Here is a 15970-nt window from a genome sequence, read left to right as displayed (position 1 = left end):
GCGGGGCCGCGCCCGGTGCGCTGCGGGCCCGGGGGCGCGTCACGGACGGGCACATGTGACGTGTCGTGAGCGCATGGGGAGCCTGGGGCGCGTCACGGGAGGGCGCCTGTGACGTGGCGTGAGCGCATGGAGAGACCGGGGTGCCCGGCGTTTCGTGGCGGCTGGAGGGTCCTCGCCTGGGCGATGGCTCCCGGCCCTCAGGGCACCGAGGTGTGGGCGCAGAGGCAGTTTCTGTGCGTTTCTGGGGGTTTGTGACCCGAAAGCAGCCCGCTGCGCTCCTCAAGCCACAGGCTTGTAGCTCAGGTGCTGCCACATCGGTGAGAGGCCACTCACAGCACGGGGGAAGAAAAATCAGCCTAGTTGTGTCACTCTTGTGTGACCCGAGGGCCGATCCCAGTCGATCCCGCCCTGGCCGGGGAGGCCGAGGARCTGATGCCGTGGCCGGATGCCGGCCTTTCCAGCAGCACGGCCTGTGCAGCTTGTTTGCCCCGAAATTTCAGGRGGTTGGCAGTCTGGCAAAGCCACAGCTCCAGCTTTACCGGGGCTTCTGCTGCAGGCGCTGTGGTGATGGTCTCCCGCAGGTGGAGCGGGACCTGGGCCTGGGCACTCTGCTCCTGTCCGGCCCAGGCCTGGCCGCGAGGGGCTGGCCTGCAAAAATAATCCTTCAGGAGCTCTTGTCAATGGCAAATGACTGACCCAGGGTGAGGAGAAATAATCCACGCGTTGTTCAAGGTGGAATGGTATTCATTTTGATAGGGGAAGAAGGTCTGCGTGTCAAAATAGTCACTGCACATGGATGCAGAGCTAAGTATTTCAGCGTGACAAAATGTGCAAACTATGTAGTCAGAGCTTGGTAGACCTAGAAGTGTTGCTGGCTGCACTTTTTGATGATACTTTTACTCCCAGAAATCACAGGCACCAGAGAACATAACAAAGATCAAAAATCTAAGAATACTAAATTCTAAATTTAGTCTGGAATACTAAAACAAGTRCATTTTTTAAACCACCAAACTTTTAAGACTCTAGAAGAACCTACCTATAATTAGCACTGTATTTAACAAATGTGACATAATTGCATTCAAGGACACATTTATATGGGAACCTGTGCTGCTGTTTAAGGAGGTCTTTGTGAGGCTGAGTCAAATAATAGCAATTTTAAAAAAAAAGAAAAAGACTCTTTTTGGCAGTGAGTTTGTTCAGCAACAATAGGCTTAATCCTTTGCTCAGCCAGACCTTGATCCTGTCAGAGTTACTGAGGTCGAATTCCCATTGGTTTCAGTTGGAATCTGACCTAAAAAAAAGGGTAAGTCTGGATTCTGAAGGGATCTAAAGAGTTCAAGCAAAGCTACTCTCAATGCATTCAGCTTCGTGAGAGAAGAAGCACCCTGGAAAAATATACTTAGTAAAAAAGAAAATCCGTAGGTGCATTTTGATAGGTTGATGACAGCTTACTGCAGCTGCAGGTCAATTGAGAAAGTGCACTAACGAATGCAAAATTTTACTTTACACTTTATGAATTACGGAGCAAACATGGAAGTTAAAGGAAGTATCACATTGTGCCAAAGCTACCAACCAAAGAGTTAAAGGCATTACATGCTACTGGCCTAAAGGGATAAGAAACACGAAAATACCTAGTTGAATAGATTGGAATAAGGGGATCAAAAGTGATCTGCTTAAGATCTATTAAGATTATACCTCCTAAAATGTTACCTGCACTATTATCAATTGCTATTATCAACTTCTATTTTCAGTCAGAATATGTATTATTTGCCTATCTGTTTCTGTGCTACTGCTTTTGACATGAAAACATCCCATGTATTCCAAAGATGTTTTCCCTACTGTGTGTTAGTTTATACCTGTCTGTCATAACTGAAACCACCTCAGCTATATCGGTCTACTTCTGCTTGCTTTACAGTTCTCTTCTCTCATGTTTATATATATATATATATATATATTTTTTTTTACTGTTATCTACAATGTAATCAATCTGGAATTTATGTCTGGTGCTTGCCACTAAATTATGAATACAGTGGATTGAAAAGTAAAGATTGACCAGACTAACCCTTAAAAAACACCACTTCCCCTGTTAAATTTCTAAGGTTCCACCACCAATCTTTTGAAATACTTTGACAATGGAAAACTATTGATCCATAGTTCAGTGTTTCTATTTATATAGCATTTTTTTCTGCTTCTTCAGAGGTATATGATACTGTATAAAAGCTTTGCTGATACAACATTGTATTATATTCACTGAAGTCTCAATCCTTGCTGCACTTCGACAGTTTAAGAGAGACAGGAGAAAGCAGTTTCCTTCTGCTGTGGTTTTGATTGTTGATATCAAAGGTGATTTTGGAGTTAGTTAGGAGAACCTCAGAATTGCTCCAAGTTACACTAGCGGTAAAGGAGTGTATGATGTGTGGTATCATTCCCCCTTTCCACATTTCTGCACCTTCAATGCATCCTCTGTGCTGACCAGAGAAAGTTGTAAAATTGGCAATGTGCCACTGAGGTCAAAATGTACCTTTGGCTGTTTTGTGCTAGCAGCCAGTGGAGGGGTAGAACATTGAGCTCCACAGCTGTAATTATATTAAAAGCAAATCCTGGCCTTGTTTAAATGACATATTTGCTTTATGAACTGCTGTTGCTTATCACTTGGTGCATTCCTTTCCTCTAAGTTATTGCATAGCATGGAATCCCCATGTTACACTAGCATTTTCATTAAAGTGATATATTTTTCGTGGCAATGAAGATTATTTTTTAAATTATATATAATTTTTACAGCCAGTGACACAAGCTTATCCGTTGTACTGCAAGTTTTAAGCATGCTAACAGTACAAAGTGGCCTGGCAGCCAGTTCAGCTAGGCAGAGAATCCTCTTGTGCAAAGGCAGTATTAGACTATCTTCATCATTTGCTCTCCCTGGCACCTGACAGTCCTGGCTCTCTAGAGCATTCACTGGCAAATAGTGTAAAAGCAGTGCCCAAGGTGGTATCAGTGAGACAAAAATTACGTTTGCTTTAAATTGCAATTGGAGTTGTTCTGGTGATGTGCAAAAGGGCCTGGCTGATTCGTAAGTTGATCAACAGGAGTCCAAAGTATAGTCTTGGCTTTACAAGTAGTTTTTTACTTTGACTGAAACTATGCAAATTCATGTCTGTCTCAGCAATCTACACTTGCAGTCTTGCTGCATTGTAGCTAAACTGATTTCTGGTCACTATTTGTAGGTTGAGAATAAAGTGTTAAGGCCAGAATTGGCCTACGAAAATCCAACTAATATACCTCATATAATATCTGTATTTTGCTTACATAACCTAGATATGTAGCAACCTGTGCCAAATACACTTCTGTGCAACAATTTGGGGAGGACTGTGCTGTTTAGTGATGAGAACAATCCCATTTTGCTTTACAGACAGAAAGTTGAATGGTGCTGAGGAGAAGAAGTGGGAAAACAGAAGAGGTGAGGGTGAGTTGTGTTTCTCAGTTCTCCTAATCTGTGGCTGTCGCTGGATCTGTACTCATTCTGTCTGTGAACTCCCAGGGAGAAATCCTGATAGTTTTGCTGTCACCTAGTGGCAGTAAAATTCCACATAGCATACAAAACAAATTTGTTTTATTGCCCCAGTTGGCAGGCAAGGTAAAATTTTCTTCTGCTAGTAAGTAAACACTGACTTCTGCCATTATCCCAGCTGTCAGCATCATATCACAGTGTATGTTGCTGTTGAATTGAAGTCATCCATATGGTGATGCAGAGAAGCAGAACATCCCCCACCCCCCAAAAAAGAACAGTTACTGCTTTACAATACAGTGTATTTAAATCTTTTAGTTTTCCATGCAGAGACTTTTCAGAATTAAAATCTACTGTTCCCAATAGCAAATCTTGTGCCTTAGTCTCAAGACCACTAAAATGTCTCTCTCTGACTTCCTCCCCATCAACAGAGACTATTAACCTAGTATTTAAAAAAACATGACGCAGGATCTTCAAAATCTTGACGTTTTAAAAAATGGTAAGGTTAGATTTTGGCTTTCTTTTAAATTAAGCCCCTGAGTTTTACATCTGTAGGCTTACGATTTTGTATGTAATTCTCTAGCTATAAGGCAGAAACTTTGTTTTAACTTTAATTAAAGCTGATATTCTTGTATAATCATACATCTTCAGAAGTTGAATCCTTTCAAAAACTAGTAGGTGTCAAGATTCTTGAGAAATGTAAAATATTAGTCATAGAGAGGAGATGGCACACATGACTACATTTTATTTTAGTAAAAGGAATGCAAAATATATTCTGTATGTTTCATTTAAAGATTAATGAATTACAAATTATGGTTTCCTTTGGTATCACTAGATGGTATATGGTAACTGTTGGGAAGCTGAGCTCATCAAAATGCTTTTGATAGAGCATAAAGGTACTGCTGTCTTTTCTGATGCAGCTAGTGCACTGATCAGACTCCTGTCTCACAGAGGAAATGCACGCAAAATTATCCCTGACAATTAAAACTAGTAGTTGTTGTACTTCGAACCCTGGTTCTATTGTAATCAATAGCAAAACTTGCTGAGTGGTTCTGTGCTAATGTTTCCTGGGAGGTTGCTCACTAGTGAGCAACTGTAGTGCAGGGTGATATTTAAAAAGAGAAACTCCGTACTGAAACTCTTTAAGACATCCGCCATTTGTTGGAAAGTTAGCAAAGTCCTCAAACTTTATACATCAGATCCTCTGAGCTACCTGCTAGTAAGCTCTCAGTAGAACATAAAAGTCCTTAAGGAGACAGAAAAAATGGAAATATCGGCCTGTAATTTTTGTTATGCCCACATGAAATATTATAATTGCTATTCACGCAGCTTCTTTTACACTAGAAGGCACGTTATTCTTTTTACAAGTACTGTTTTTGAATGCTACAATAGCACCAATTACAACAGCATCTCCTACAGAAAACTAAAGGAATAAAAATAGGTAAAATAGCAAAATAAAAAATAAGGTAAGAAAATAATAGAGCAGACTAGCAAAGAAGAGCCAAAACAAACTCCATAAAAATATTTTTCCCCAGAAATTGATCGATGTGCATTTTCATATCTCAGAGAAATTCTGCTTCTGAATCCTTTAAAAAGCTGACACAGTTCAAGAAAGCTTCCTCTCTGGAGCTCTTGTTAGGACCTGGTAGCGTTACAACCTTAGGACATAAAAGTGTTCTAGCAAAGCAACTACCAGCTAACAAGCACCAAAGTGTCTTGATCTACAAGTCAAATGGTTTTGTTATTGTGTTATAAAAGAACCAAGAGCATTTCATGCAGTGAAACAGGTCAACAACTTAAGTGGAGGTATTTCTACTTTCCAATTAAGATAATAATGTTTTAGTCTGGAAGTTTTCAATTCAAAGTTAAAACATCTCTGGATGAATCTGTCCTTTAGGCTTTACTTGTGTGAGAAGGGTCACATGAACAAGATTTCCAGACACAATTTCATAGTTAAACCTTATTTCTCTTGTTGCCTATAGAAGTCAAATTTTTCTTAGTGCTTTTTAGCAAAAAATACAGTTATTTTCAGATGCTACTTTCCTGGGGTTTGCGGCTTTGTTTTGTTTTGTTTGCATTCCTTGCTCTCTTCAATGCTTAGATTCTGGCTTTTTTGGTGAGAGACCCTTTCATTGTGATGAGCAATATCATCTGAATATTTCATAATAGTTTCTCACAATGTCACCAGTTACCATAACAGCATTAAACATTTTGGAGAAGGACACAGTGTGTAAGGATTACAATACTGGGCTCTGCTCTGCACAGCCTAACCCCACTGCGCCTTTGCTTCCACCAGTCTTCTCCCCAGAGTTTGGCAGGGTAGTTCTCTCTGAATGGGTGTCCTTTCTACTTCAGCAGTGGGGAGAAAGAAAGGCACGAAGCAGATCTTGGGAGGGAAGGGAATGAGGAGTGGGGCCTTGCTCTGTTGCGTGCAATCCCCTAGCATTGTATCAGGAAGAGGATAGAGGAGGAGAGAGTCTCTCCATCTTCCATTGCAATCTCCACAGCAGAACTGAGTTGCCCAGAAGCGGGTTTCAGTGCCCTGAGAAGATCAGCCTCAGGAACAGATCAGTTTTTGTAGTACTTAAAAACAACAAAAAATGTTTTTTAACAATGTACAGAGCTATGGTAAAGAACTTGATGAGAACTGTGAGAGTAAGTAGCTATATCGCGCAGAAGTGTTCATGTTGGCTACAACAGGTAACCATGTAGTGTGACAACATCTCTTTGTCTCTTGAGTAAGGAATAACAGCATAGTGTTAAGAAAATAATTGGGTTAAGTGTTCTTGTTTGAAGTCTACTCTCTCATTCTTTGTAAATTTTGATCTCCCAGTCTTGATATCACAGGGAATGCAGGATTAGGTCAGGCTTGTAATGCACTTTTTAGCTATGCAATTGAAATACCGCTATCATGAAATAGTGCTTCTTAATGTTTTTTGAATCTTTAAATGCCAATAACATAGAATAAATAAATGTCTGTGAGGAGGAGTTTCTTTCTATGGCTTCATCAGCCTTTTCTCCGTAAAGAAAAGAAGAGAGAGTTAGTACAAAATCTTAGAAAGAAATGTCATTAAAGTTTAAAATAAGCACACCACCTTAAATATTATAATTGCTATTTTAATTACTCTCACCCTTAAGATCGCACAGGGTGGGACAGTTAACACAAGGATGATATTGCAGATGGGAACAATGCAGTATCACCTGCTTTGACATCCATTTTCTAAAGTGTTTTCAGACAATATGGCAGTACAGGACAGAGTAATGCATTTCTTAATGGCATGAACTCTGAGCTGAGAGGATTTCACTGAGGATTTGAGGCATGCATTAATTGGTAGTGCTGCAGTGCCTGTTATATCTTAGAGTTTAATTAACAAATTCACTGAAGAAAAATAGCATCCATAAGCATTGATAATGGGATGTTCAGCATAGCTTGCAAAATAACTATTTGAACATTAAAAAAGAATAGTCAAAAGTTAATGATCTGGTTACACACAGCCCCTGACCCAGAATGCATTTACACACAACCTTGTATTTGTTTACTTATTTTTGCGAGTAGTTTCACTAGATCTAGCATTGCCCATGCGAATATCTATGTGTTTAACTGCCTGCATCCTTGCAATCTTGTTAGACTGGTCCAGAGCAGAGATGAAAGTTTTTATGCTTCCTCCTGGAAAAGGGAGCAAGAATGGGTTCAAGAACATTTGAGTGCTATTAACCCCTGGGTAGATCTCCCCTGAGGAGAGGGACAAGTCTGCATTCTGTTTGAGTTCTCTGACCAACTAGTTTAAAAGTGGTATGAGCACATTGCCCTGCTGGCACCATTTATCAGGAAGAGGTAGAGTAGATGGCTAACTCTGGTAGACAGTAAATGACTGAATCTCGAATGAAGGGATGTATTTTCCTGCAGCCTAGAGTATAATACCCTTTCCTTTTTTATGCTTAATGCCTTAACTTAGGCCATTTCCTACTCATCCTATTACCTCTGGTGGTCCTGATTCTTCTGATGAGCAGGGTGCAAATCAGTTCTGTGGATTTCATAGAATGACAAGAATTAGAGGCAACAACACTATATTTTCTTTCTGGACTAGGAGGAAGAGGCAAGCAGAAGAAAGCAGAAGTTGGGGAAGGAAAGTTCAGAAAAGGATTACAATACTTTTGGGATCCAGAGTGCAGGAAGTCCAGCATTCTAATCTCTGCTCTGGCATAAGCATTACTAAATCAGTAGTCAGTTTATCTTTCTATGAGATGAGTTATAATACTTACCTATCTAACAGGGGCCTTGTGAGGATTCATTAGCTAAAATCATTTGAAGAGGGAGAGTGCAAAGTGGTAGTACTCTGCTGATGCCATAATCCTCTCCAGGTACGTAAGTGTCATCAAGGGACTCTCTGAGGAAAGCAGTTGTTTCTAAACAGCGGTCACTTACCATTTATTGTCTGCTATATATGCATGAATTTGTATCTGCTTGGATTTTCTTTACTGCTTTTTTTCTTTTTAGTTTGGTTGACAGAAGCACAAGATGAAATTCATTTGCTCAGTTTGTGGTGATGATACCCTGGGAATTGCTACATATGAGCCTTAGCTTTTGTGTGCATCGGTTCATAATTATTGGTCTCAGTGGAATTAAAGTGAGATAAAGAGTTCTGTTCCAGGGCTTGTTGTGTGAATTAGATCTCTTGGCGCATCTGTATCATTAGCTTGAAGTTTGGGGTTTTAGGTCTATTTTAATAATCCTGAAAGGTCTGTGATGTATTAATGATCTGTATATTCTTCTAAAGGGCTAAGGCAAATAGACTGCATTTTTCTGTTTTATTCCAAGTTCTCACATGAGCTGCATTTTAAAAAGTGTTCTAATTATGTGGAGCATTGAAAGCTGCGGGAAAAGAGCAATGAAATAAGGTGTTCTTATTTCTTGACTTCTGGCAGTGCTGATAAAAGTAATGAGGGGGAGGTATTAGAAACAGATAAGAAGCCTCAGATCACTATACTATGTATTTCTGAATAAGATGTTACTTTGGGCTCAGTTCTGGCCCTTGTTCATGCTGGCTAGCACTTTACTCCAGAATTACTTTCACTAAGTTCAATTAATGCATTCAGATATATGATGAGCACTTCTTCCATTGCTGTTTTTCTCTCTCCAAGGTAGTTGCGATAGGGTTCTTTAAATTCAGGTAATGGAAATGGCTACACAATTTCCATTAACTTTGAAATTTGCTCTGAAAATCTCATTTTGCATGTCTCCATTCTATGTCACCATTTGGTGTTGCTGACTTTAACTGTGTAGTGGATAATGCTGTAGGGACACGTTCACAGCTAGAATACCTCAGTGCGATTCCCTGGAATTTAGCAGACTTTCAGCTACTTATATCAGCAATGAATAATGTACAGCTTTTAAATTGCCAAGCAGGTGAATGGAAAGATGTCTGGGCTACATCCATCCCCAGTGTAAATTCCTGGATTTATACCAGGGCTGAATTTATGGCATCTGTTTACCTGGGGGCTAAAAGCTGCCCTCATTATTCATGTTGAGCAGTATGCTACAACTATATTGTTCCACTTAGCATGGATTAAATTCACTGCTGTTGTTAGAACAACTCCTTGAGTTCTAGTGAAATGACACTGAATTGCACCTGCAGCAAATTGCTCCCTATAATTTCATCCAAGATTCCTTTAGAATCAACACAGTTGAACAGTGAAACAAATCTGAATAAGACTCTAATGTCTTACAGTGAGTGGTTAGGCTAGAAAAAGTCGTCAGATATGTATGAAGGAATTCATTTACTCACTTCTGATTTATATAGCAGACTCCATAAGGCTAAAAATTTCAAAGACTAAGCAGTACACTTTATAGGAGGCATGGTGCTGTTGGTTTGAAAAAGAATTATGAACAGACTTGCACTTTCACATGTGTTTCTGTAGCATGGAAGCTATTCCTATATTTTTAAGGAACGTATGCGGTTGTTTATATCCTCACCTATACAGAGTTGTGAAGAAGCTGGATGCTTCATGCTCTTTATTCTGTGGCAAAGTTTCTGTGGTGCTCAGGCCCAGCATATTAGAAAATCTGTGTAGATTCACTTAAATTAGTACTGATGTTTTTGTTTCAGCTTGATGGGACATTGGTTAATTGTGTTGATGAAGCAATTGTTTGCATTATCTAGCTTATTATACCTCCTCACTCCCACTTCAGTTTCCAGGCTGCTCTAGAATGCCACAGGGGTATAAATTACAGAATTCTGCAAGAGGAGCAGAAAGCTTTGACAGCTCTGTAGAGGAGTATTTGAGGCTTAGGATATCTGAGCAGATGTGACAGGCAGTTTGGGATTGCTGGGTACATGTGGAAAGTGGATATTTCTGCTGAAAAGTTTGGCAGTGGTGTGTTTATTCTATGGTTTTACTTGGTATCATCAGGTTTTATTTTTCAGTGAGGTGAATGGTATCTTTCATCATTCCTGTTTGATTAGCTGAAGAGCTGCTGAATCTTCTGCAGGAGCCTGGATTCCCTGGTGTTGTTTTCTGATAAAGATTATCTTTAGCAATGGAATACAAAGCTCTTGTAGCTAAAATAAGGATGTGAGAGAGTCAGCTTTATGTAGAGCAAGAATTTATAAAGGAAAGTTCTTTAAATGGTCACCTAGTTAAAATGCAGTAGCAGTCAAGATCTGTTTGGAAAATAAGAAAGCTCATATTGAGGAGGTGCCTGGGAGGACAGTAGACTGGTGAGGAGAAGGGTAGAGAGGGAAGACTCTTATTTTAAAGTAAAGTTCAGACACATAGTCCAGTTATGGCAGCTTAACAGCTGATGCTCTCAGTTGAGCACCCAGAACTGTCTGTGTGTAAACTTTTAAACCACAAGGAGAAAGGTCAAAGCTAGGTCACACTGGGTGAGATTCAATGAGCCTCAAACACATTTCAGCATCTACATGTAGGTATCTATAGATGTGCCACATGTCTAACCATCCCCTTAAGTCTGTGAAGATAGAGGTTGCATTCAGGTGCCCACATACAGGTGTCTTGTGCCTCTGGCAATGCTTTAGGGTGTTTGAGACACCCATGTGGGGCTTGCAGATATGACACAGTGCCTATGGGATGCTCATGTCCTTCTGCAGTGGTAGCTGGATGCCAGGCAAGCTACCCCAGGGCATCTCAAATGGCACTTCCTCCTGTGTTCAGTCAGCGGCACTGAGCTCGTAGTCAATATAGTTGGAAGAGTCTCTGAGTCCAATTAGCTCACCCTAAAGTAGACACTGAAGGTGGGACACAGTTGCTGTGACATGTAATGCTATTTAAGAGGGTATGTGAGAATTATGCATCGAACTTGTGGATGTGAAACAGGCCCTACAGGAGACCTATGTCCTTTTTCAAGTGGTGCCTGGAAGTCAGATGGGATGCAATAGGGAATGTAAAGTGGCCCTGGTCACCTTTGTTTAGACAACTGAATCATCCTCCAGACTTCCATAACTGTATTTACCAGTTCTCCATTGACTGTAACAGGAGTTTAAACACCTAACCTGGGCAGACACCTCCACAGAGACGCTTAGTTAGGCATTTTTCTCTTGGACTAAATAAACCTCATCCTTTCTCTCAGAACTGAAACCAACATAGGTCATGCGGAGAGACTACAACCAACCACGGCTGTGGTTCAGCTGTTGTGGCTTGGCAAGTCACCTGACTATGTGTCCAAGACCATCATTTCATAGTTGGAGTTATGCTTTTCCATCTCCACGCATGTTCATGCTGATAGAAGCCAATGATCTTAAAGGCAGCTTAAAGAGCAAAAGAGAGGGCTTCGAAAGAGAGGCTGTGGCTAACAGGGTTGATAACAGCTGCATTCCTCAGAGCTGCAAAAGCTTTTTTGTCCTGACAGGARATCTTGAAGAATTGCATCACATGAGCTTATGCTTGTGATCTGTTTATCATATGTAATGAACTATGCATAAAAATTCCTGCAGTGTGATGGCAGTGAATCGATTGTGCAACATATACAAGGGACACTAAAGTTTTCATCTTTCCACTGCCCATCTCTGGGTCTAAAGGTGGAATAACATAGTAATAGAGTAGTTACCATAATGTTCTTTAACAATGGAAGTCTTGTTGATAGTCCAACATATTTAAATTAGAAAATTCCATTTCTCGAGGTGCAGTGAAAGACAGCATTGTTAATTGCCAGTACCCATAACTTAACAGGTAATTACAGTTATGTATGGACCATGCTCTTGTCCAATTAAACTGATTTACCCAGTAATTGAAGGCTTATTGTAATATCTATACTGTGTTATTTTGGAACAATAGAAGACTGAGGCCTAAAGAGTATCCAGTGGAACAAGCTACCTCCTGCATGCCAATAAATTATCCAGTTACTGTTACAAACAAGAGGCATTGTGTTCTGCCAGACTTACAACAAAGAAAACATCTATCTGGTCTGTGCATTGAAGAACAATAATCTGTATTTCCAAAATTAAAACTGTAATTAAACTATTACTATGAGTCCACAAAACAAAAATGATGAAAATTATAGTGTTAGGTCCCTCTGACTCTCAGATTCCCAGTTAGCATCCCCTGAACCAGTGGTCCAGATTTTTCTCCATAAGGATACCTTTGCATGGCTGTATTGGTTATGGAGGTATCACCCCATGGACCAGCTGGCACAAAGTCCCTGTAACACTTCTCTTATCACCCACCTGCCAAGCAAGGAGTTGCCAGGGCAGACAAAGTCTAGTTGGGATATTCCTCAAATATTTTGGTATGTCACATAGGCTCTGTTTGTTACTGGAACACAAAAAACTATACAGCAGCCCCCTGACGGCTGAAAAGTTGTCACAGTTTTTGTTTTGTTTTGTTTTGTTTTTTTGAGCTAAAAGTGCTTAATGCTCTTCTTCAAGGTTGCATTTTACTCTCCTTTGGTTGCAGCTGGGAGTCTGAATCATTGTGTCAAACAGAATTGTGGAAAATAGAGTAAAAAGAGTCTACATGATCTTTCAAGGTCTCTGCCACAAAGCAGGCCCTCTAAATTACATTTGAGAATATACAGATATGTGTGTGTTTATTTATCCATATTCTTCCTGTCAGATGTGAAGACCAAGATCATCATAAATCTTACATTTTATACATGTAATTAAATATGTCATTGAGTTTAAAATGAAGCCATTGTTGAGATCATCTGGACACAGTGGCAAATAATAAAAGTTAGTAAGAAATCCCTTGGTAGGTCCTTAGTATCCTTTAAGCTGCTTCCATGGAAAATAAACCTGAGTGAAAACACTCCGTAACTAAGGGGTTTGCTGTGTTATCCAAGATGGCTGACTGCAAAAAGAACTTCGAGTTTTGAAATACAAAACTGCAATGAGTTAGAAAAAATACAGAGAGCAACCTTAATTTAGCATGACTCGCACAGATCTTACCCCATTTTTAAGGCTGAAACTGATTGACCAAAGAGTCTGGAATATACTGGGTGGTAGGGTCAGAAAAAACAAGGTGACTAGGTTTTTCTTTGCAATAGAAACTTTCAGGGAGAAGCTGTGATCTTTTCAGAGTGCTGTGAAAAGTCAGCTATTGCTCAAATGCATAAACTCATCTATCCCTCAGCTCCACTGTCTCAGACTAGCACTGTACATTGCCAAAATCTGTAAGCCTTCACAGTGAGTTGTGAAGAATACAACCTTGAAACCAAGGGCCAGCTTCCTAAACGTAGCTAGGCCCTTTTCTGCCTCCTGTGGCTCTTCTGAAGTGGCTGCTTTAACCACTGACTTCCTCAAAATTGCTCCCTTACTTGTGCCTAGATGTCACCAGTTCTCCAGCCACATCAGTTTCTGTGCTGCACATCTRTGCTTCTGCTGGTAAGCATGTGTAACACTGCTTTAGCGCAGAGGCCATCCAAGAGATCCTGAAACAAGTTTTTTAAAGTAAATGTTCCTTTACTTTCCAGCCATGTGATCCTAATTCCTTTAGTAGGAGCTCTGATCTGCTCAGACCTCCACTCTGAACTGGGCCACTCAGCTGTGAACCTTGCTTTCCAGTAGTCCAGTGAAAAGCCACTCTCCAGGATCTTGGTATTTGGAGGAGAGGTCTTTCCCTATCCCTTTGCATGTCTTTTTTTTTGACTTCCAGGTCACAAGATATGCATGAAATGACACACCTGCTTGGATAGATATAGGTATTGATGCACCCAGCTAGGGATTTAATCCCCAAATTTCCTTTGCTTTTTAAATCTGACTGCATTAGGCAGCTCTGTGCCCTGCTTTCTGAGGCTCCCTATAGGGACCTAGCTTTCATGATGCACTGTGTGGGGGAATAGCTTGGCATTGAAAAGTGCCCTACATGACAGGGGTGCAAGGAGTTGAGAGTTGTAATCTAGCCTCCAGGCTTTCAAAAGATCCAGAACAGTCCTTCGTTTTCACTAAATTTAGATATAATGCATGTATGTATATCTTAAGATGGCAGAATCAACAGTTCTTAAAATTTCATCTGTCTTCCTGAAGAGCTGCTGGAGCAATGATTTAGGCTCCCTCTGCTGGCTCTTCCCTGGCCGGCACAATTGCTATAGCAACTCTCGGGGCTGCATGTGCTGCTGGCACGAGCCTATGTGTATGGGAGCCAGACAGGGTGGCAATGCGTGTATCGCACAAGCTAAGTAGAGATAAGCTGATTCGGGCATTTAAGGGGTCCTCCAAAGAGTGATCTCCTGTTGCTGAACGCGGTGTTTCTGACAAAAGGGGATAGGTTTGTGTGTACCGTTTGGGAGGGTGCTGTTCTTCCGAGCAGTGTCTTGCAAGTGCAGTGTAAAGCTACAATCTATCACTGATCCCATGATAAGTTTTCAGTATGGAAATAATATTGTCCTACCAAAGGTTTAAAGAATCACAAATCAGTTGTCTGTGCCCTTCCTCTCTCCCACCACCCCCCAAATCATGAAACAGAATTAAAAATTGTAAGTTCAGAAAGTAAAACAAGACACTCAATGAACACCAAAAATAAGGAAGCCTGTTCTCCTTTGGAGTCATGTGTTTTGACCCCAGCCCTTTCCTTGTACCCCCCGTAACCCTTCCTCTGCTGCATGTTCCCCACAACACCCCTTTCCAGACAGATCTACAGCTCTGTATGCACTGACTGGCAGGCCAGGATGTGTCTGTCAAATGTTTAGCATACACAAACTTAATTTTCTTGGGGACTTATTCAAATCATGGTGAAACTGGCCAGCAAGCTGAAAAGTTATTGGGGCAACTAACTGACAGATGGCTATCGTGACAGCATAAGTTTTGTTCCCTTAAGAAAGGAGGTTTTATAAAGGTTATGGGTTTTTTTTTAATTTCTCTTCTGAATTTGGAGGCTTTAATGTTCATTGAGTCACTGGGAAACAGAGAGGGTTAATTTTGTTTGGAAAAAAGCAGGAAAAGCTGTGATTCCTATCTAAATATGAATATGGGAGCTAGGAATGCAAGCACTGCCTATTCTGAGAGAGGTTAAAATTATAAACTGGCTACAGATGGGATGGAAGTGAAATTTTAGTGTTACCTACCTAAATTACTGAGTGTTTGCTATATGTTAGATTTTTCATCACTTCCTGCCTTCAGTGAGCCCTGTTGTTTATTATTTTCAAAAAGGAGATAGGTAAGTTTTATATATATAAAGAAGGAATCTTTAGTTCTTTTTCCTTCAGCTGTCCTCTAAATGATTGCAATTCATGGTCATATCCTTCTCATCCTCGGTGTTGCTGTATATCTGTTATCCTCTTTATAGGTTCAGTTAGATGTGGGAAAATCTTAACAAAACATGGTTAGAAGAAACATTAAGAGATAATGTAATCCATCCCTCTAATCTGATGGAGGACCACCTACACCTCTATTGTTTAATAGCTGTTTTTCTAACTTGTATTTATAGAGGTTTATTGACAGAGGCTCCACAGTTTCCTTATGCAGTCATTTTCACTGGCTCACCAAATTTGCCATTAGGTACTGTTTTTTAATGTCTCACCTGGATATCCCTTCCTACAGTTTAAAAGCATAATTTCTATCCTGTTCATCTTGTGCCTGATGAACAACCACTGTTATATACTTGAAGAATGTTAATGTGCCATCTTATCTTCTCTTGACTAACACTCCAGATCCCTGAATCTTTCCTCACAGATCATTTTTCTGGATGTCTGACTGTTCTCATTAYTCTTATCTGAGCTATTTCCAGTTGAACCACCTCTTTCTTGAACTGTGGTGCCTTAACAGGACACTGTACTTCAACTGAGACTTTTAGCAGTGCTGAGCAGAACAGAAGTGCTTCACATACCTTGCAGGCTATATCCCTGCTTGAGTGTCCCAGTATGATGTTCGCTTTCTTCCCGACTTCATGACAGTCTTGCTTCCAGTTCATCTGTGATTTACCATTGCTGCCTAAGTGGCCTTTTCTCATTCTTCTGTGTATTTGGATAGTTCTGCCTGAGTGCAGTGCTCTGTATTCTCCCTTTTGAATATCATC

Source organism: Apteryx rowi, unplaced genomic scaffold (assembly GCF_003343035.1).
Source record: "Apteryx rowi isolate R43461 unplaced genomic scaffold, aptRow1 scaffold_305, whole genome shotgun sequence".
Classification (NCBI taxonomy): domain Eukaryota; kingdom Metazoa; phylum Chordata; class Aves; order Apterygiformes; family Apterygidae; genus Apteryx; species Apteryx rowi.
This window is presented reverse-complemented; position numbering follows the sequence as displayed.